General features: G+C 45.4%; 1 long non-coding RNA gene across 1 annotated transcript in view; it reads left to right on the top strand.

The window, feature by feature from the left end:
- Positions 1 to 1,458: 1,458 nt before the first annotated feature.
- LOC139060517 (uncharacterized) overlaps positions 1,459 to 22,780 on the top strand; it is a 61,997-nt gene continuing 40,675 nt past the window's right edge. The window contains exon 1 of the long non-coding RNA XR_011514892.1: positions 1,459 to 1,745. This is a non-coding gene — a long non-coding RNA (uncharacterized lncRNA). The remainder of the gene's footprint in view (positions 1,746 to 22,780) is intronic.

Here is a 22,780-nt window from a genome sequence, read left to right as displayed (position 1 = left end):
GAGAACCACAAGAACACACACACACAGAAACACGCGCGCGCACACACACGCGCGCACACTTTCGTGTTATCACTATTGGCAATAGCTTGTCGCGTTTTCGGCAAGTCTGAATACCGAAAGAAGGAATATGCTGTTGAGGGAGGGGGGGGGGGGGGGGGGGGCATAAATATCGCAAGAAACTTGTCCAGTAAGCTTCAGTACACGCGAAACAGCGTCACCATACCACGGCCGAGCTATTTTTCGCCAACTGCGCCAAAACGCTGGGTGCGGTCATCGTGCTTCAAAAGTACTCCAAAAAGTACCGAAATTAGTTATAGTAACGTGGAGGGTCTGAGAAAGCGCTACAAACTTGTCACAGAGAGTTTCCGTAAACGCCAAACTAACAGGCTGCAACAGCCGAGCTGTTTTTGTTTTTGTTTTTTGCTAACTGCGTCACTACGTTCGCTGCCATGCTGTGTAAATCTAAATTGCTTTAAATACTGTGCAGACGACCCTCAAGAAAAATTGCTCACCTTGCCGTCGTCGAATATCGTAGCGATGCCAAGTCGAAGTGCAGAAGGAACGCAGAATACGTCGGGAGCCCAAGAAACCAGGCTACATCCACCAAAGACAGACGGGTCGTCGAACAGGCGGGCGCTCACATGCGCAGCCGGGCTCGCTCGCTTCGGTGGCGTGTTTGGCGCATGACGCATGCATATGGTGCGTCTGACGTGTCATTGTCTTGTCGCTAGGTGACGCAAATACGTCGCAAACTGTAACTTCTTTTATACGCAGAATATTTTAGTTTTACCGAGAAAGAATAAAAGTAATAAAACGCTCTGCGCAGGTTCATCTGACTTTTTTTTTTCGGTGCTCGCATCAGATAACAGATGAGAAGAATGTTAGGCGTGACGTGTTTTCTGTTGCCAGCTTTCGCTCTGTCCCCTCTTTATGAATTTCTTTCGCTATGATGTACACACCAATTGTTTGGCTTTGACTGTACTGACGGCTTTTCCTTATCTCACGCGCTGAAGAGAGGAGAGGGAAGGGTAGAGTGGGCAAGGATTTCAATGGGACCGAGCCAGAGGAGCCGAATCAGATAACGTGGAGAGGAGCGTTGCGCCTTAGTATCCGATTGGTGCGAACGGCTTGACGCCAAGCCGGCGTTCCACAGGAAAGGCGGAAGTGAAGAGAGCGTTGCCACCGTGCGCTATCGGGCCGCATCCCCTCGATTAGGTTGTGGTGGATCGACCATCGACAATAACGGCGACCGGCAACAGAACTCTACGAGCCGTGTTTCCTTAACATTTACCTATAGCGCAGCGCGATGACGTCATACCTTGGGAGGCGGGTGGTAGTTTCGGTGTCAAGGAACATGAGCGCTCTAAGAGGTTCCCGGATATCGTAACTAGTTTTTTTTTAATTTCTCTTGCGAATTTTAAATCGAGCAAAGCATGGCAAGGGGTTATCCTCATGCGTCCGTCGAGTTTAACGCCACTCACCCTTGCCACTCGCTCAGCGATATCACAAGTCGGATCGCGCTTGGTCATCTGCTTAGGTTGTCGTCCCAAGTATCAAGATGGGAAAGATAAGGCAGAGACGCATGCTTAGGCGCGCAAGGAACGGAAGACGCAGGAAACCTGGTCAACAAAGCATTAGACCAAGATGGCTAAATCGGGGCATCACATGTGTTGCGCGGCTCTGTGGTGTTCTAACACCGGTAATTCCAGTTGTGCGAAGTTTTTCACGTTTCCTAATGAGAGAAGGTAAGCGCAAATATTTCACTTCATTTTCTGAGCAGATATTCATTTTACGCGAGTAAGCCAGTTCTCCGCAAGCCTGAGTGGACTGACATAGGAGCAGTGTCACTCGGCCCAATCGTCATGACGGCAGTTCACCTGCTGTCGGTGAAATATTTGTACTGAATTGCTCTTGAGTGCGTGTTTTCTGAGCTATACACTTTGTGCATGCATTGTCGACACATACAGCCAAGGCTAAAGTAAAAAAAAAAAAGACTCAGCCATGATGTTTTATCAAATTTCAAGAGCAATGACGGCAAAAGGATGCACGCATGTAATTTCTTGCTGCGTTCTGATGCACCTCTACTAAGATGTCGTACTGAAAAAGGTTTAAGCTGTAGGCTCAGTTTCGGTATGTGCAAGTTTTTCGGCACCTGTGTTATAGACGAGGTGCACTGTTATTTGTTTCGCTAGGAAATGTATTCAGTATTACAAGTATATACTATTTAATGCTAATTAAATACGAACTGGTAATCCCCGTTGCACTGAAGAGTGCTATTATGCTTTTTTTTTTATGAATGGTTGGTTTCTTGCGTTGATGTTGCGTCAAAATAGTGTCCTAATCATTGCCGTGCTTTCCTGTATGTATGAATATAACGCAATGTATTATGACACGAAGATCATGTGCGCTTGTAAGCTCTATAAAAATATGCTTCCTCATTCTGCATGTAGTTCAAATATTGAGAACAATTATAGGCTACACCTTGTTCATGTTCATGTTCATACATCTTGCATGTGTCCAGTTTAATTTTCTCTGGGTCCTTACTTATATCGTCAATGAAATACGTGTATTGCACTCTACCTACTTTCTGTAAGCCGCGAAATGTGTCGCCGTTATAACATACGGGATAGTCAAGTTCCGTGTGATCAGTCCGTGGGGGTTAATTTTCAGATTTGTTCGGATCTTCTGGAATCTGTGTTCGCTCATTATGAACAAATTTCAGTTGTGAATGAAAATTGATTCTGCAGATTGACACTTTCGCACTGCGTGGAAGTCAGTCTTTTTACAGTGCGGAATGTGTTAATAAAAACAAAAACGGGCAACTTTTACTTGCATTTTAGTTGACTGAGAATTCGGCCATCCTTAGTTGATCGATTTCTCAACACACGAAAAAAATTACCGATTGATGGTGCCAGGGAGTTATTTTCTTCATACTACTCACCACTATATCTGTGGACTAGTTTAACGGCAGCCCTAAACTTGGCCACAAGTTAGGAATTTCAAAGCGAGTATTTTCATGAAATAACGAAATATAATGTGTTAGCTGCAAATATTGGTAGGTACCGACAGTTTCCTATATAAATATTTTTCATTATAATTGCTTTGCACCGGTGCGTAAGGGTGCTGTCCCAGTGCTTTAAAAAATTGAATAGAAGATTCCATTGAAAAGGCGGCCGCAAAAGAAGCACTTAGTAAACACTGCACACTTCGACGGGTTCTGCTCCGCGATTTGGCCAATGTCACCGCGCGGCCGAGCAGACCTGCAAGAGAGTACGAACACAGGCCGCTTGCATGTGAAGTGGGAAACGAGGGTGACGAGGGCTTCTCGGCAGGCCTCGTCCTCCCCGCGGCGCGTCCTCTCCCTATACTTTCTGACCTCATCAGTGACGTCATGCAGACATTGTTTGTGAATTCTTTCCGATAGGATATGCGGCAACCGCCAGTGGTGGAAGCGGCGCTGCCGCCGCGTATCGGCATGCGACCGAGTGTGCCAAGGGAGCTATAGGAAGTCTCCACCCCCTTATGACGTCTGGGCTATCCCGGTAGCCTAGACGAGTCCGCGGCACGAAGACGCTGACAGATCGCGGCCAGGATGTTGCGCTTACCGATACTGTAGTTTTGCAGGTTGCACTATTTGGATTCGGTTTCTGAGATCCTAAGTTGCTGTTGTACTGCTCGGGCGATAGGCAAACAGTCCTCGCTTCTGATCCCTTAGTGCCGCCACGTGTGACTTCTTTTCACCGGATCATTTAGCGACATGGTTTCTCGGATGCTATCTCTGAAGATATCGGCGCAGGTGGCGCAAGATATAAACACTTACTGACGGCTTTCTTCTCCAAGCACGACACCGCCGCCAGGGTGGCGCTCATACCTACTCTGCTTTGGCCGGTTATTTGGATGGAAGGTGACTATTGTGCGAAGTCTGACAATCGTTGCAAAACAGTGTTGTTTTGCCCGGTGTAGCTTTGTGTTGCTGTGAAACAATTACGTTTACCGACGCGGGTGCATTCCCGTCTCATCGACTTAGCAGCTCTGAGTCGCAGGCGATATTGAAAGTTATCCTTGTTCAGATATTGACATTTCACGTTCATTTGATTCCGCTATGGAAGCTATCATCAGGATTGGAGATGGTCGGGTGACACTTTGGCGGTAACTGAAAGGCCTCAAGGACAGGCAAGAAGCGACGGGGAAGGAAATGAAGCACTTAAGTGATAAAGTAACGACTCTCGAGTTTGCCTTGCGGGGCAGTATATGTGAACCTTTTCGTCTATTAGCGTGCCTAGTTTGTCTGTCCAATTAGAGCGAATGACGTGAACGTGAAATATGCTGTACACAATTCTAACCTTCCTTTCTTTGGCGTTGACGATAATTTCGAGAAGGAGTGCACAGCATCCAAACTAAAAATTATAAGTATGTGTTCTCAGCAGCTTAGTCCTGCAATAAAAGCACCTCGGTTTGAACTTGTGCTACAGCTCGATCGTTTCAGTCCGAACAACTGTAATAGGTAAACTTTCCTTTTTTTAAGACAAGCGGAAAATTTTCACCTGAGTGCCCAAATAAAAAGGATCAGCGTTTTCTGTACGAAATGATGTTGCGCTTTCAACGCGTCAAGCAAGAAGGCTCCGTCAGTTTGCGTACTGCCAGTAAGAAGAATCAGCCAGAAGGGTGACACACTCCAGCGTTGCACCAGGTGGCGCTGGCATGCTTTTCGGCACACGCTCGCAGATGTCCATTATATTTGCTCACAACTGTATCACCCATCAACTAGCTCTTTGGTTTCGGCTACCCAATATCTAGGCGAGTGTACACAGACGCTCGGCTTTGAACGGTCTCAAAAACTAAACGTGATACGTTCGCTGTCGCAGTCATTCAGATATATAAGAACCTCGGTTAAACGCGATGAAGTCTGCTCGTTTCTGAATGATAACGACTCGGACGTACTTGTCATAGAAATGTATTTGCACTCAAACATGAATGATAATAAAATTGCTGGTGCCAAGAATGCCTGCATATATATCGACAAGATCACACGGTAGAGAAAGGTCGTGGGGTCTTACTTGCAATAAAAAATTTCTTCCTTCTTTCATAGTTCACATGAACTCTGATCTTGAGATTGTTTTGGCTCAGTGTCTGCGTTTTCTGCAGGACTGGTAATTGACAATGGCTACCGACCTCTTTTTTAAGAGGAAGCTTTATCTCGGGCCCAACTCTGACGCGGCCTATTCAAATACATGTAAAACGCAAAAACGATTTTTCGAGATAACCCCTGGACCAATTGTAATGAAATTTGATGCATTTGAGAGCGCAAGATATGTTCTAGTGACTGCTGGAAGAGGAATTTCGATTTAGGACTGAATATTGTTACAAGGATGTTCAAAATTTCGAAAGTTTGAAATAAATAGAAGCACGAAGTCTTGAAATTAATAGCTCTGCCTCAAGAAAAGATATTGCGTTTTTGTAAATGGCAACCATTAGATCGTTGAAAGCAGACAAATTCGTTGTGTCATTTTATATCTTACGTGAATTTGTTACATTGTTTACAAGGGTTCTTCAAAAGCTGCATTTCCATATTACTAAATGTTTTTAGATTCATGAATAACATATTAAATTGTCCGCTTTAGATGCACTACTACATGCAAATTAAAGAATTGTGTCATCAGTTTTTGTTACTGAGTTACAAAGTTGTAAACTTTACAGTTTAGTTTTTTGAAAATTTTTTAGTTTTGCCATTTTTAATAAAAAGATGAAGACCTAAATCGAAAATTCCAAATAAAAAGTCACTAGATTTTAAGTCTGTCTTTTACACGCAACAAACCTCGTCAAATTCGGTCAGTGGTTGCCGAGAAAAACGAATTTTCCTTTTACATGTATTTAGACAGGAGCACCCGAGCTAAAGCTTCCTCTTAACCCTTCATTGATGGAAGATATGCGAAATAGCAATTATAAAGTTTTGCAGATGTGTCCTACGAAAATGTATACCTTTGCAGAGACTTCATCATTTTTGGCAATGATTGGCCTCTGTTGCCTTCCTCTCGTCCAAAGTCATTAAATTTCGTCAACTTTGCATTAGATTTCAGTTTGTCGCAGAGAGTTAGTCACCCAAACTGTGGTGTCAACTTCTTGACTGGGTACTTATTTCTAATCCCGAAACAATTGGACTGATATTTTACTCTTATATATCTAAGGACCACAAACTACATCCGTTTTCACTCAAGGTCATTCTAGCGTGCCTATCACTTCCGACCATGAATATTGTCCTATGCAATCGATCAAGTTACTCTTGAGGAAGTTGCAATACCTATACGAAACCTAAAATCATTTACGTCTACCGGTATTGATGATCTGAATTTCAAAGTCCTAAAAGAAAACACACTGCCTTCGCCCAGTAAAACTTTGTCTGATATTTCATCAATCGTTTTCAGCTAGTTCGTTGACTGTGGATTGGAAAACGGCAAGGGTGATTCCCGAGTTTAAAGCTGGTAAACGAACCATTCCTGGACAATACCGTCCGATCTTTTTTTTACGTGTACTAGTTGCAAGATTCTTGAGTACATCATAGTTTCTCACGTGCACGCCCGCCTTGAAACATACAATTTCTTTTTAATTAGTCAGCATGGCTTCAGAAAGACCCACCCTTGAGAAGTAACTCAGCTGTTTTGAATTTACGGCTGATTTGAAATGCAATAAGGACATTAGGAAAAAAAAAGAAAGAAATGGCTGCCTGCTGCTTGATTCTTCGAAAGCGCTTGATCGCGTAGCTCATTATCGTTTTATTAGAAAACTGCTATCACTTTCTCTTGAATCCTCAATTATATCGTGACCCGCCGCGGTGGCTTGGCGGCTATTGTGTTGGGCTGTAAAGCACGAGGTCTTGGGATGAAGTCCCGGCAGCGGGGGCCATATTTTGGTGGGGACGAAATGCAATAACGTCCATGTCCCGTGCATTGGGGGCACGTTAAAGATTCTGTGGTGGCCAAAATTATCCCTGAGTCCTCTACTATGGCGCGCCTTTTAATGAAATTGTGGTTTTGGCACAATTTGACCTCGGAATTCAATTATGTCGCGGTTGCATAGGTCTCTGTCGATTCGCCGGCAGTTTACTTACCGTAATGTTACGTTAATGATCCAAAATTAGGCTCTTCATGGACGATTTTGTTGTGTACCGCTGAATAGATTCTCTTGATTATCTATTTACTTAGGGAAATTATCTTTTTCCTATAATTCTTGCGACAACTTAGAAATAACCCTCAATTTCGAGAAATATACACTGGTGTCTTCCAGCAGGGAACACTCTAACTCCGACTTCTCTTATTCTAATAATAACGCAGTAATATCATGGGTTTCTTCGCACAGGTACCTAGGTGTGCACCTCGAATCCAACCTGTCATGTTCAACACATATCACCGCCATCTGTGCGAAAGGCTCTCAGATACGTGGTTAAGTCCGTCGTAACTTGCGCAACTATCCCATTGATATCCGCAGACTCGCATGTCTCAGGTTTGTTCTCCCTAAACTTGAATTTGCATCATCAGTCTGGCCCTTGCATCAAAACTATCTAGTCGATAGAATAAAGTCCCTTAAAAACAGGGCCACACGGTGTATTTTGTGTAAGTACGATCGAAGTTCAAGCGTCACCTACACAACGCTAACCATTCCGTTTCAGCCCATGGAAGCTGGTCGATCCGCTGCCGTAGTATGGTTCTTGCATAAATGCGCCTATGGCCCATCACCTACACCTCTTCCTCTCGAACGACAGCAGCGCGTGACACAAAGACTTCGTAATCATTTGAGTCCCCAGCGTATCTTGGAAAAAGAAAGAAATTCTCTTTTAACTCATCTTCTTCGCATTTGGAAATCTCTTTTTGGATTGACCTTCTTGATACGATTGTAATTATTATAGGTAGCGATCTGTTTGGAGAACAGTTATATGAACATTCTGCTTCTTGTTAATGCATAGTGTTGCAGTTTTCTTTTTCCTGCTTGTGTATTCTTCTTTTTCATATTTAACGTCATCTCTGTTGTTTTCAAGAACTGTTGAAAGTGTATCATGTTTCTAGTGTGCATTTTTCGTCATTAGTGCAATGTTGGTTCACACATAATTATTGATCTAAGTCTGTTTGCGTGAACATTTACTCTGTTATCATGTTACGTTAACCCCTTACTCATTGCTCCAGATAGGTGTGTGAAAGGTAGGATGAATAAAAACTAAACGAAAATAAAGTACGACGACTACGATACTCTCTAATGGGAAATTTGAGGGCAGCTCTATACGCGTTTTCACTTCGCGATATATTGAGGCAAACGATCTGAGACCTAAATCACCGCACGGACTGGCAGTGGGCTAGTGTCGTCAGCGCCTTCTCAAAACAAGGGGCGGTATGGGAACTGAGGTGAAACAGCGCGAGAAAGACGAGGACACAAGGAAACAAATACCACAGACACTGGCATGATGAGTGGACGACGATGACGAACGCACGAGCAGTTGAACGAGTGCGTCCACGCAGTTACGCCGAGTAACGGCGACGTTAAACCCTGGAACGGGCGCCTAAGAGCTGCGCTCTAAAATGTGCTTTCGATCGACGAGAATTGTATTCGCTGCAATCACGGAGGAAACCTACGAAAGAATAGAATGAGAGCATACACGACTTAGCCTAACTTCTTTGCACACTGTCACAGGCTAAGTGATAACGTGGCATTTACCTCAGGATATAGTCTACATGTTGAAGGATGCATTGTTTCTAACTTAACTTTTAAATTAAGCAAAAAAAGTGTTCTCACCAGGCACTCCGACTAGCCAGAGCCGGAGCCATTGACAGCCACTCATCGCCTATTCCTTTTGGAACGGGGCAGTCTCTGGCTACTACAAAAAGAAACTCAGTTTTATTCGGCATAATAATACATGTCCAGACAATACACGTCAAAATGACATGGAGAGCTCTTGTGGTATTTTGACGTGTAACATACAGGTGAAGTAGGCACGGCCTGAAAAATTTAGACCAGTAGAGGTCGGCTAACGCCAATAATTGCATAGAGTGGGAAATATATTGTTACGGAAGGATGAAAGAAGAGAGCGAGAACAAGATCGCGAGAGGCTGGCTGCTGCGTGTTGTTGCTGGTCAGCCATCTTAACTATTCCCGACTCATCTTGTATATATATATATATATATATATATATATATATATATATATATATATATATATATATATATATATATATATATATATATACATGTATACCCCACATCCCGTGGGAGGTGCGGCGTACCACGGCTGCAAACGGAGCTCCGCAGTGGACGCGTGATCAAGGTCGTTGCCGCCTCCAACGGCACCGTCGCCAGTTACATCGCAAGTCACCTTCGGTTGTGGTTGGGTGACCCGACCATCCCGGGACTTTCTGTGGGACCGATGGCGCCGGCGTCGAAAAGTGGGTGGCTGTGTACGAACGCGTGAGTGGAATCAATAGATGGGACCCTACGCTTATGCTAGCTAACCTGTTGTTTTACCTAAGAGGGACGGCAAAGGTGTTGTACGAAAACCACGAAGGGGAGCTAACCAGCTGGGACCAATGCAAATAGAAGTTGACAGAGTTGTTTGGCAAAGCAGCCGGCCGTAAAGTAGCCGCAAAACAGGAACTGGCCTCCCGTGCCCAATATCCCACGGAGTCAATTATCTCCTACACCCAGGACGTGCTGGCACTTTGTCGTAAAGCCTATCACGACATGACAGAAACTGAGACGGTCAGGCACATGCTTAATGGTATTGGTGATAATGCCTTTAATCTGCTCATGTGCAAAAGCTGCTCTACAGTTGATGCTATTATTAAAGAGCGCCGACAATTTGCGCAGGACAAAAGCCGACGCGTCTTGCAACCTTTCGCCCGATTCCCAATACTGCCGCATCGTCAACGTGCGAAGTTCAACCTGCGCAGGAGCATGCGTTGCCATCAGAGGACGTCGTGCAAATCGTTCGGCGACAACTGGATGCGATGGCGCCAGCAACTTTCTGTTCGCGTAGCCCTGATGCTACCACTTTCTCAGTTCCCCTCGTAAAAGCCATCCTTCGCCAGGAACATGTAAACATTGCTTTTCATTCTGTGTGTGCCATCGCCAATTCCAGAGCTAATGAATGCTCTTCCACTATTATCGCTCCACCCCGGCGCGTACGACCAGCCGATATGTTTCACCGGTCGCCGCATTGGCCATGTCGCCAGATGCTGTCGCAACTCGTGGCCCTCAACACCTCGCACGCCGACCAACCTGAGTCGTTTTGATGGAAGTGCCCGCAATGTTTCGTCCACCGCCGAGCCTAACAGCGCCGACAAATCAGCTAGGAACACGTGGTACAGTAGCTCACCATCGCCGCGCGGACACCAGTCTCGTTCACCGCAAACACGTCGCCCATCTTCCCGTTGACCGCAGCCACGTTGCCTTTTGTTCCCAGTGGCTTTTGGCCGCACCCTTTCGGAAAACTAAGAAATGCATCCCTCGGAGGTGGTGCTGCATTGCCTACTACTGCAGCAAATCCTCTGTCTGTGCCTACAAGGAGAAGTGTAATTGACCTTAAAATAGACAACGTACCTGTCCATGCACTCGTCGACACTGGAGCCCATGCATCTGTGATGAGTGCTAGCCTACGTAGACGTTTAAAGAAGGTCCTCACTCCAGCAGCTGCCCAAGTGCTTCGTGTGGCCGACGAAGGCGTGCTGGTTGTTCTTGGAATGTGTACTGCGCGTTTGAGTACAGCCGGCCGCCCTACTTCTGTTGTCTTTGCTGTGATCGACAACTGCCCTCACGACGTTATCCTTGGATTGTACTTTTTATCCACTCATTCTTCTCTCACTGACTACGCGATCGGCGTTCTTCAATTAGAACTGCCTCAACTCGTCGATGCTCTGAGAACCACTTCACCGCACTTGTGCTCGCTTCACAGTGTGCGTCTAATACCCGAGGCAATTACTTACGTCACTTTGACTGCCCAGCCACAGGTTCCTGACGGTGAATATGTGCTTCGCCCCATCATCGACGTGCTTTTGAACCGGAACGTTGCTGTTCCGCATACGTTGGTCACGGTTACTAACAACGACATCGTTCTACCGCTTCTGAATCTCAGCCTCTGCCCTCAAGTGATGCCGGCCGGCATGTTCTTGGCAAGCATTTCTAGTGGTTCCGAATTTGACATTGAGAGTCTGAATGCCGAGAGTGGTTGATTCGGACCACTTGCAGCTCACAGCTCTGTTTCCATCACGGATGACTTCGCGAAAATGATTGCGCCTGACCTCACCTTGCGTAAGGCCACGGACATATGTCTCATGCTTGAATCCAACAGGGACATCTTTGATTTCAGCGACAGGCATTTAGGCCAAACATCTGTTATTCACCGCGGTGTAAACACTGGTTACACGAATCATATTCGTCGGCGTCCCTATCATGTATCACATGCTGAACGTCGAGTGATTCAATGAGAAGTGGACAGCATGCTCTGCAAAGGGGTCATCGAGCCATCAGCCAGCCCCTGGTCTTCGCCTGTCGTCCTTGTGAGAAAGAAAGATGGTACCTGGCGTTCTTGCGTCGATTATCGTCACTTAAACAAGATCACGCGAAAAGACGTCTACCCACTACCACGCATCGATGACACCTTAGACTGCTTGCACGGAGCTAAATACTTTTTGTCCATCGATCTTCGATCCGGCTACTGGCAGATTTCAGTTGATGAAATGGGCCAAAGTCATGCCCTTTGGCCTACATAATGCTCCTGCGACATTTGAACGTAAGATGGACTCTCTTCTCCGAGGCTACAAATGGACACCTGTCTTTGTTACCTTGAGAGCGTATTTGTTTTTTATGCCACGTTCGGTAGCCACCTTACACGACTCGCTGCCATTCTTGCGGTCTTCCGAAAAGCCGGCCTCCAACTGAACTCCATAAAATGTCAGTTCGGGCGCCGTCAGATTACCGTGTAGGGGTACCTCGTTGACGCATACGGTGTCTAACCAGATCCGGAAAAAGTTCGCACCGTACGCAGTTTTCCTGTGCCGCGCTCTGCTTTTGACGTGCGCTGCTTCGTCAGCCTGTGTTCTTACTTTCGCCATTTCATCAAAAACTTCGCTGACGTTGCTCGGCTTTCGACCGATCTTCCAAAGAACGCGCCACTCTCGTAGGGCGCGGAGCAAGCTCATTCGTTCACCGCTCTCATCCATCTGCACCGACCGATGTCCACACTGATGCAAGCGGCCATGGCATCGGCGCTGTTCTCGCCCAACAACAGAATGGTACCGAGTGCGTAATAGCTTACGTCAGCCGCCTGCTGTCACCTGCTGAGAGAAATTACTCCATCACAGAGCGGGAATGCTTGGCTTTAGGTTGGGCTGTTGCTAAGTTCCGGCCATATTTGTACGGCCGCAGGTTTTCAGTCGTTACAGCCCACCACCCCCTCTGCTGGCTGTCTTCCCTCCGGGACCGGAGAGGACGGCTTGGGCGCTGAGCTTTGCGGCTCATCTGTTGTCAAATAAAAGACTGGATGCCTCCGCAAGGACGCTGACTGCTTCTCTCGTCATGACCCCGTGGATCCCTCTGATCCTGCTACATTAAAAAAACAAACAGAGTTTCGAACACTCTCTTCGAGGGAGTATCTGCTTGTCCTATATTTCACTCACTTTGCAAGTGTGAACGACCCTTTTTGAGAGCGAGTGAATAACTGCTCCCGATAGAGTTTTGTTACTCAACCACAAGGGAGAGCTTGTACTCTTCCACAGGGTGCCATGCTCTCCCCACAAGGGTAATAGTATATTCCCGGACCAAGTACTTGTACTCCTCCAAGCCGAGTGTTTCTGCTCCCCCGAACAAAGCGCTTTTACTCCTTCAGAACAGATTGCTTGTACTCTTCCCAATAGTGTGAAAGCACGGCATAGAGCCATGGTCACATTGGAAGGGATCTAGAATACTCGCATGTGGGGAACATTTGATTCCTTCATAAGCAGCTCCTGCACTTACGCTTGGTGAATTGGATGTAATATGTAGTCGCCGAGCTACTCAAATTAAATATTTTCTCTTTGAAAGGTCAAAATTTTCATTGATCAGTCACAAGACAAACTGAATAATAACTTGAGAAACATACTGGCAAACACATAAAATCAGATTACAATGATTCCCATGAACTTTACCACACACCTTTTAATAAAACATAAGTATATTCTCTAAAGTTTCATCAGTGTTACAGTGTAGAAATATCGTTTATTTCAAATGGCTCCACCTTCTCGAAAATATACAACGGTAAGTTAAACACAGAACAAACGCGTGCAAACTCACAACATATTGACACTTCGATCGAAGAGAAATATGCGCCACATTTTTGGCCCGCAAACACATGCACTTATATGACAGAGGTTTTCAGATGAGTTGCTAAGCATGGGGCTGGTAACGTAGACAAATTGTGCAAGAAACTATTTTTGTGTGCCATATTCAAAGACAGCAGCTCATTTGATAACGTCCTGTACAGCCAGAGGCGTAGCCAGGAGGGCTTCAGCCCCCCCTCCCCCCCCCACCCCGCGGCGCTGGAACTGGAACCCCCTGCGCTGGAACTCATTCTGGATTTTGTCTATAATGTATTTTTCACACTCGAAAAAACATTTCACCGCGAGCATTGCGAACTCGGGCGTGATTTCGCGACAGCGTCCATGCACCGGGAGTTACATAACGCAAGAAGCCCCATCCGAGCACCAAGTTTCAAGGACGTCTTGATGGCGAACGGGCTCGCCGTGGCATCTCGTGGAGGCTGCGGAATCTACAAAGCGCATGGATGTCAATACCGAAACCCTATAGGTATAAAGTTCTCATAAACTTTTGATCTGAAAAGTGCATCGGCATTTCCAAAGTTGTGCTTTCGATTTTGCATTGCGGAAGTTTGTTGGTTTAATGCTGTTATACAAATTTGACACCAAAGGTGTATAGACTTTTCTAAAGTCCTACATCGGAACAAACAACAAGGCAACCAAATCATCACGACAAATTGACAAAGCACGCAGCGAGGTCCGATGAGACGAAGCGTTGTGGTAGGTTATTTGTGTCCGCCATCTCACACAAAAAAATATCAAAATTTTTTTCACCTACTCGAAAGCATCCATGTCAAGACACTAAAGCCAGCAAAGGTAGTCACGTTCTTATTTATTTTTTTTCTACTTTGACTTTTATTCCCGAGGACACATTGAACCTCTTCAATTTTTTTTTGTTCTCGCTACCCTACCCGCGGGATGCCAGAGCCAGCCAGAGTGCATGCGTTTTTCTCGTGTTGCCCCGACCATCGCGCGGCGCAGTTCGGTGCGCGTTCGGTTTTCTCTGGCAGAGTGGATTTTTGCCTGGAAGAGTTTTAGTCTCTTTCTTGCTAGCAGACGAGAAAAAGGAACAATGGTCGCTCGCCGCCGTCACTGTAGGAACTCGACGGATTGTACCGCGTTCGCTTGAGAGCGACATCTCCAGAAAGTCTTGTCTCGCCGGTGTAGGATACCAAGCAGTATGCGTATGGTTCTCGGTGGACCAAACGTCTCACGTTTTCTTCCATATTCCTTCGGTCGCCACATTAGGGGCCCAAAGTAGGCACTCGATTGTGGGGATACTTTCCTTTGCATTTTTTTTTTCATTTCGGTGCCGCCACCCCACAAAAGAAAAAAAAGGCATTGTTCGAGCACAGCGAATTGTCGCATGGGGAAAAATTCAATTTTCTTACTTCTTTTGCGGAAAGGAAAGCAATGGGCCACAAGACGCTTCACTTGCCGGATACTCTTATTATATTATTGCAATGGCAATTATACGGACACAACCGATGTAATCCTGCCGCCGCCCTCATGTTCCGTATAAAGTCCAAGGGCGATAACATCGGGACCGCGTGCCGCATACTGTATGTGCGAGTGAAAGCGTAGGTGGGGATGGCATGGGTGGGCCACGATGGTGGCTCAGTCTTGTGTGCGTATACAGTCTTGTGTATAACCCATACTTCGCTCTCAATTCTTCACCTACCATGTGCCGAAACGGCGCTTCACCACCCGAGGGTCCTGTGACGGAAGGATGAAAGTAGAGAGAGGAGGAAAAAGATCGCGAGATCGTGGTCAGCCATCTTCACTACTCTGACTCATCTTGTATATGTGTTGTAAATACAGTCTTTCTGTACATGCAACATCGCCGTAACAATATAGTTTTCTTTTTTCGAACCAACCATGCATAATCAGTATGTAGACGCCATTTTCATAAAATGAGTTTTAATGTTTTTGCCGACGCTGCGCGACAGACATGCGATGTCGGGAAGGGGTGGGGGTGTGAAAATCTTTTACCAATCGTGGACGGACAATGTAGTAAATGGAATAAAAGCAATTTGGAATAGCTTTATGTTATAGCGCCCTTGAAGTGCAAGCCTGGTTTGATGGCGATCACGTAGTTGTGACTGTATAGGGATATATTTGGAACGGAGACGTGCTTATACTTAGAAGGGTGGCAGTTTCGGCTTGTTGTTCAATACTTTAGTGCGATATTAAGCGGGAAAAAAATATGACGACAGGAAGCACGCCTTTCCATGTTGCACCTCTCCATGTATCTGGTCCTGTTTTATTTGGGATTACACCCTTATCAACTGCTCATACTGTCTCAATAAGGCGGTAGAACAGGCTGGGTTTTGACGTTCTTTTTGTATATGAATTGACTACTATTACACGAAATCAAATGGAAACAGGCAAGTGAAATTTCCAATAGGTAGACTGATGGCAGACACGTAAAAGTTGATGGACGGATTGGGAGACGGATGGCATGTTTCTGCTCCATTAATTGCCATGTTTCTCAAAGAACAAACTGGGAGCGTATTCATATATTCATAAAAAAAACATCTTACCCCAGGATTCATTGTAAGAGCCAATTTCAGGCAATTATGATGCCGGACATATTGAAACGTCTATTTATCTTTCTGCGGAGACTGCATCCCATGCCTTGTGTTCGATGTCGACATGCATGGATAACATATCGGCGAGTGTCCAAAGCAAGTGACATTCAAAGCGCAACGATAGCAGCGGACATATTTCGCGATCGTCAAAAATCAGGCCTGCGCATCAAGCGCGTCGGCTCTTATACGTGACTCGACGAAGCTTCCAGCGTAATCGCTGTTGCCCGCGTGCCTTCCAGAAACTACTACACAACTAGCGTCGTGCGTACAATCAGATTACACAGAGTCCGGTGGCCACAGACAACAGATACAGCCATAGATGACATGCAAAAAACTTCCGATACATGCAGCTGCGTCTTGCGCCGAGCGATAGCGTTTACATTTGTTAGCCAGTGAAAAGCGGTCGTCAGAGAAACATAAACAAGTACACACGTTTTAAACAGCCTTTCCAGATTGCAAGCTTTAGGAATTAGGCCCGTCATGTTTAGCCCCTGATTCTACTGTATATATACTTGAACCGACAAGTGCCGCTTGATGACTATTAGGCCCACACCCACCTAAAACAATCTATTTTGAATTATCCTAATTGTTCACCTTATTTTGCAGAAAATTTGTCGCCAAAAGCAAACAAACTTGAAGAGGATACAGCGCCAAATTTATATTCGATGTGCTATAAAAATCTAAGGTTTCATACACTATTGCTCCGAAACCGAATTCCAGGAAACACTGCTCCTTGCAAATTACTGGCATGCTCGCGATTGTATTGAAGTTTATCTGTTTCTTGCATTTTATGAATCCCTTTAAACGGATAGTCCGTGCCGCTGTGCGCCTTGCGATTGTTAGTCATGACATTTCAAATAATATATTAACGGTAGACCCCCTATAAGAAAGCATGACTATATATTCGCCAAGACCTCCCCGCAGGGGCGTCTGCGCAAGCAGGCGTTTGGTGTGTTGCGACACCACGTACCCGAGCACACGAGGGTTGGACCCTCCCGCGTGTAGCCGTGCGCGGCTTAGCCGTGTCTGGGGAAAAGGGGATCCTGGGGGTTGAGCCGATACTGGGTGTTTGGACCTTTAAGGCCCCCCGGCGGAGGCAACACACCCCTTTGGCCTCTGCTTCACATAAACGGCCCCCCCGGACTGACCCACCCGGGCGAAATCGGCAGTCGTCTTTTCCTATCCTCCCCTCCACCTTTCACTTTCCTATCTTCTTTCTTACAACTTTCCTGTGTCCTCCTCTCTTCTCAGTTTTTTTCACTTTTCATAGGCGGCGAGGGTTAACCTTGTTTGACCAACTACCCTGAGTTGTGTCATATTTGGTTATAGTTGAGGTGTACAGGTGGCGTGGGCTGGACTTACTTGCGAGTTCCTGTCCCGTCCCCTTGTTGGGCTCCATGGTGGGCGGCTGGCATCATGACCGAACATTAAACGCACTTTATGGCTCCACCTCTTTCAGTAAATGACCACACCCCAAAAAGAGTGCGGACCGAAGACATAACTTCCCAATGCTTCCAAAAAACAACCGAACATTTCCCCAGGTATCATGTCATACATAGTGATGATCCAGATCAACCAGCTCGACAAATGTCGCCTTTCATAGTATCAAAATCTCTGACTCACGCCCTGGGCCTTGGCTACAAGGTGACGAAGCTAGCCAGTGGCGACCTACTCCTCCAAATTCGAGACAAAGCACAATACTCGAAACTCCCAACCCTAGTGTCCTTTGCAGACGTCCGGGTTACTGTAACTACACACCGCTCACTAAACACAGTCAAAGGAGTAATATCTGAGCACGATTTCCTGAACCTTTCTGAAGAAGGGATGTTGGAGGGTCTGAAAGACCAGAATGTCACCGAAGTCCATCGTATCAAAATCCGAAAGGATGACAAGGAAATACCTACAAAACACATAGTCCTGACCTTTGCCTCCAGCCAACTCCCCGAATCCATAGAAGTAGGCTATCTTAGAATAACTATAAGACCATACATTCCCAATCCGAGACGATGTTTCAAATGTCAAAGATTCGGCCATGGCTCTCAGAGCTGTCGTGGCCGCCAAACATGTGCCAAATGTTCATCAAATGCTCATGAATCTGTGAACTGTACCGCGGCACCACTGTGTGCGAACTGTGAAGGGGACCACCCCGCGTACTCGAGATCATGTCCGACCTGGAAGAAAGAGAAAGAAATCATAACGATCAAGACCAAGGAAAACATAACGTATCAAGAGGCACGAAAACGACTCCCCTCAACATTTCAATTCAGAGCAAAAACAAATTTCGCCGATGTGGTGCACAGGGGCGGCACACCACACCAGGCCTCGGCCACCTCCCAGGCAAAGCCTGAGGCAGGGCCACTCCCGCCCCCGACAGACGCAGCGAAGGCTGCTCTGGCACCTCTGAACAAAGACGCGCCGGCCTCTCAGTCGGCCACCCGCAAGGCTTCCCCCAGTCGAGAGAGGCCTACAAACCGTACACCCGCGGGTTCACCGCGGAAGTCCAGAGCCTCTAGTGAGGCAATGGACATAACACAAAACTCGCCTCTGCTGCAGCAGAAGCACAGCTCCCTGGAGCGGAAAAAAAAGAAAGAACCCCAGTATTGGCACCCCGAAAACCAGCATCCTAATTTTAACTACATTCATCAAACATGTCGTTCCTTATACAGTGGAACTGCCGAGGACTAATAAATAACTACAGTGACATAAAAGAACTGTTAAACACACTGTCCCCAGTGGCTTTATGCTTACAGGAGACCAACATAGGTCCCAAACAAAAAAACATTTTAAACAAGTGCAATGTCTTTCGGTCTGACCGAGAACACGCAAGCAGACTGTCTGGAGGTGTTGCTACTGTAATTAGGACTGGTATTGCAACCCAAGAAATCAAACTTAAAGCCAAATACGAAGCTGTTGCCGTCATTGTCATCCATTTTAAGACGATCACAATATGCAATATATATCTTGAGCCACACCTAACAGTAACACTTAATGATTTAGAAACCCTTTTAGAACAACTACCAGAGCCGTACCTGCTTGTTGGTGATTTCAACGCCCACTCCGGTTTTTGGGGAAGTGCACACACTGATGCGAGAGGCCGTATATTAGAAGATTTTATTTTAAGTAATAATGTTTGCCTCCTAAACACCGGCAAAAGTACATACTTCTCTCCGAGCACGGGAAAAATGAGTTGCATAGATTTGTCTTTTAGTTCACCCTCTGTTTTTAGCGATTTTAAATGGGATGTCATCGAGAACCCATACGGCAGCGATCACCTGCCTGTATTAATCAGCCTAACCTCTCCACCACAAGTCATCCCAACAAAACCACGACGGTGGAAGTTACATTTAGCCGACTGGGCACTTTTTAAAGAAAGGGCCAGCTTAGATAAAATAGTTTCAGATGATTTAAACATAGACGAACTGAATGAAGCTATCACCAACTGTATTTTAACCGCTGCACGCCTAGCAATTCCTCAGTCTTCAGGAGCAGTAAAAGAGAATCACAAAATTTGGTACACACAAGAATGCCGAGACGCAAAAAGGAGACAAAACAAAGCCTGGGGAATTTTTCGTAGGTACCCAACGCAGGAAAATTTCATTAAGTTCAAAAAGTTCAGAGCAAAAGCCCGGTATATCCGCCGTAATGCAGAAAAAACTTCATGGCAAGGTTACGTGTCCTCAATAAATAGCACAATTACGCCAAAACAAATGTGGGAGATGGTAAAAAAGATAAATGGCAGCTACTCCCCATTCACGGTTCCATTTCTCTCTGACCCTGGTACACAGAAAAATATAGAAGAACAGGCAGATATTCTGGGTGAATATTTTTCTGCGGTCTCCAGTTCATCTCACTATTCAGAATCATTCCTGAAATACAAAAACACAGCTGAAAGACAAAGACTGCCGATAACTGGCGGTACAAATGAACCCTATAATAACTTACTTACAGTTCAGGAAATAAATAGAGTGCTGTCCGCTGGTAAGCAAACTTCACCTGGCCCAGACGAAATTCATTATTATATGTTAGCTCATCTCTCTGAACCGGCTGTGGAAGCACTTTTAATTTTTTTTAACAAAGTTTGGGTATCGGGGAAACTTCCCGAAGCCTGGAAGATGGCCATTATTGTTCCTTTATTAAAACCCGGAAAACCATTCACCCTTCCTAGCAGCTATAGGCCCATAGCTCTTACTAGCTGTCTAGCAAAGTCTTTTGAAAGTCTATTGAATATCAGATTAACATTTGTGTTAGAAGACCGGGAGCTCCTAGATGTCCATCAATGCGGTTTTAAGAAGGCTTGCTCCACCACCGACCACCTTGTCCGTCTTGAAAACACTGTTCGTGAAGCTTTTATACACAAGCAACACTGTCTGTCTGTCTTCTTCGATTTAGAGAGGGCATATGATACAACGTGGAGGTTTGGGATCATTCAGGACCTGGCTGAACTAGGCATCCGCGGCAGGATGTTGAACTGCCTGAAGGACTTCTTGTCTAACCGTACATTTCGTGTCCGCCTTGGCTCAACCCTTTCAAGGAATTTTATTCAGGCAAATGGAGTACCTCAGGGATGTATTTTGAGCACAACACTCTTCATTGTAAAAATGAATTCTATCAGGAAAATAATTCCAAGATCCGTTATGTATTCTCTCTATGTAGATGATCTCCAGATAGCTTGCACATCCTCGAACATATCAACATGCGAACGACAAATACAGCTAACAATAAACAAACTAGCAACATGGGCAGACAGAAATGGTTTCCGTTTTTTCCCACAGAAATCGGTGGCCATTCTTTTCTCACTCAGACGAGGCATACAAATAGATCCCACCCTACACCTGAACGAAATAAATCTACCCGTAAAAAATGAACATAAATTTCTAGGTGTAACATTTGACAGGAAGCTCACCTTCCTGCCTCACATAAATGCTTTGAAAAAGAAAGCTTCTCAGTCCCTGAACATACTGAAAGTGCTGTCAAGAAAACACTGGGGAGCCGATAGGACTTGTCTCTTACAAATTTACCGCTCTGTAGTACGCTCTACCCTGGATTATCGATGTATAGTGTATGGGTCAGCAAGACCATCGTACCTGAAACGGCTAGATCCAGTACATAATACAGGTTTGCGTCTCTCCACCGGTGCATACAGAACATCACCCATAAGCAGTCTCCATGTAGAAACCAATGAGCCATCACTTACAGATAGAAGAGCCATGCTCACATGCTCGTACATTCTAAAAATCCGTTCGCTTCCTAAACATCTATGTTACCCCATAGCCACAAAGTGCCCATCAAGAACACTGTTTAACAACAAACCGCAAGCTATTAGGCCACTCCTCCTACGTTTCGAAGAGATATGCCAAAACCTCGACATGCTGGACATATTGCCAAACATTGCCCAAAGGCGAGGTCCACTGCCGCCATGGTACAATTTTCCTGAAATCTGTGATTTCACTCTAACACACTTCCGTAAAAAACAAGTTCCGCAACAACATATAATACAAGAATTCCTCACACTTGAAGAAAAGTACAGTAATTTTGCAGCTTTTTACACAGACGGTTCAAAAACAGATGCTTATGTAGGAAGCGCAGCTGTACAGGGGAATTGGAATAAAATAGTAAGACTTCCACAGTGTGCTTCCATCTTCACTGCGGAAAGTTATGCCATCTGTGTAGCCATAGAAAAAATAGTAAATGAGAGACTCGCCAACAGTGTTATTTACACAGACTCACTGAGTGTACTCACGTCCTTTCATTCTAGAAATGCAATGGCTCCTCTGCTTGGAGACCTCATACACAGCATTACAGCAGCCACAGCTCAAGGCCAAAACATCAGGCTCTGCTGGGTACCAAGTCATGTCGGCATAAAAGGCAATGAAAGAGCGGATTTGTGCGCAGCTCAAGCTTACGGCAAGCAAATTAAGAATGTAAATATGCCCTATAGAGATTGCATGAACTTACTGCATAGTAATGCAAGGAAAAAATGGCAGTCCACTTGGAACAGCGAACTAAATAACAAGCTACAAGTAATAAAACCAGTTCTAGGTGAATGGAAGTCATGCGTGCACCAGAAGCGTTTCAAGGAAGTCATTATCTGCCGTCTCCGTATAGGTCACACACACATTACACACAACTTTCTGCAGAAGAAAGAAGACAAACCAATCTGCACTTGCGGAGGTGAACTTACAATCAATCACATTTTAATTTCATGTTGTAATCTGGAAAAGCTACGGAAAAAGTGTTTTTCCCCATTTTATAACCAATGCATGCCTTTTCACCCAGCACTGCTCTTGAGTGAAAATGCAATTGTGGATATGTCTAGCGTTTTTAGATTTTTAACAGAACCTGGTTTTCTTAAAAGTATGTAAATCATGACGCAGTACTTCACCTCATACACCACAGCCATTTCTCATTCCTGAGAAAAAGGCTGAGGACTTTATTTGATTAGTTAGGAGCCTCGAGATCCTTGCTCTGCCAAGGATGGCCGCTGAGGTTACCCGACCTCCTTTAAAAGTTTTTATCAGTACCAATTGTTCCTACTTTTTCTTACTCCATCATGAGGTAACTCTAACTATTTAAGCACACAACAGCACCGACGATTAGTTATATTTGTATAAAATTACACGGAAAATTCTATACCTCGAGCTTGGCGCATGATGGCCTTAGTTGCCTATGTGCCATAAAACACAACACAACACAACACACACATTCGCCAAGACCTGTACCTTATTTGGCAGCAATTATTGCCAGTCTGTCGCAGCCTGCGTTAGGCCAAGTGAAGATCTTGAGCGAACAGCATAATTGTGACCGTTATCAGCGCCAATGAACACTGTAGCAACGATGCTCTCTGTGCTGAAACAAAGTATTG

The sequence above is a fragment of the Dermacentor albipictus genome, chromosome 5 (genome assembly GCF_038994185.2).
Source record: "Dermacentor albipictus isolate Rhodes 1998 colony chromosome 5, USDA_Dalb.pri_finalv2, whole genome shotgun sequence".
Lineage (NCBI taxonomy): Eukaryota > Metazoa > Arthropoda > Arachnida > Ixodida > Ixodidae > Dermacentor > Dermacentor albipictus.
This window is presented reverse-complemented; position numbering and strand designations above follow the sequence as displayed.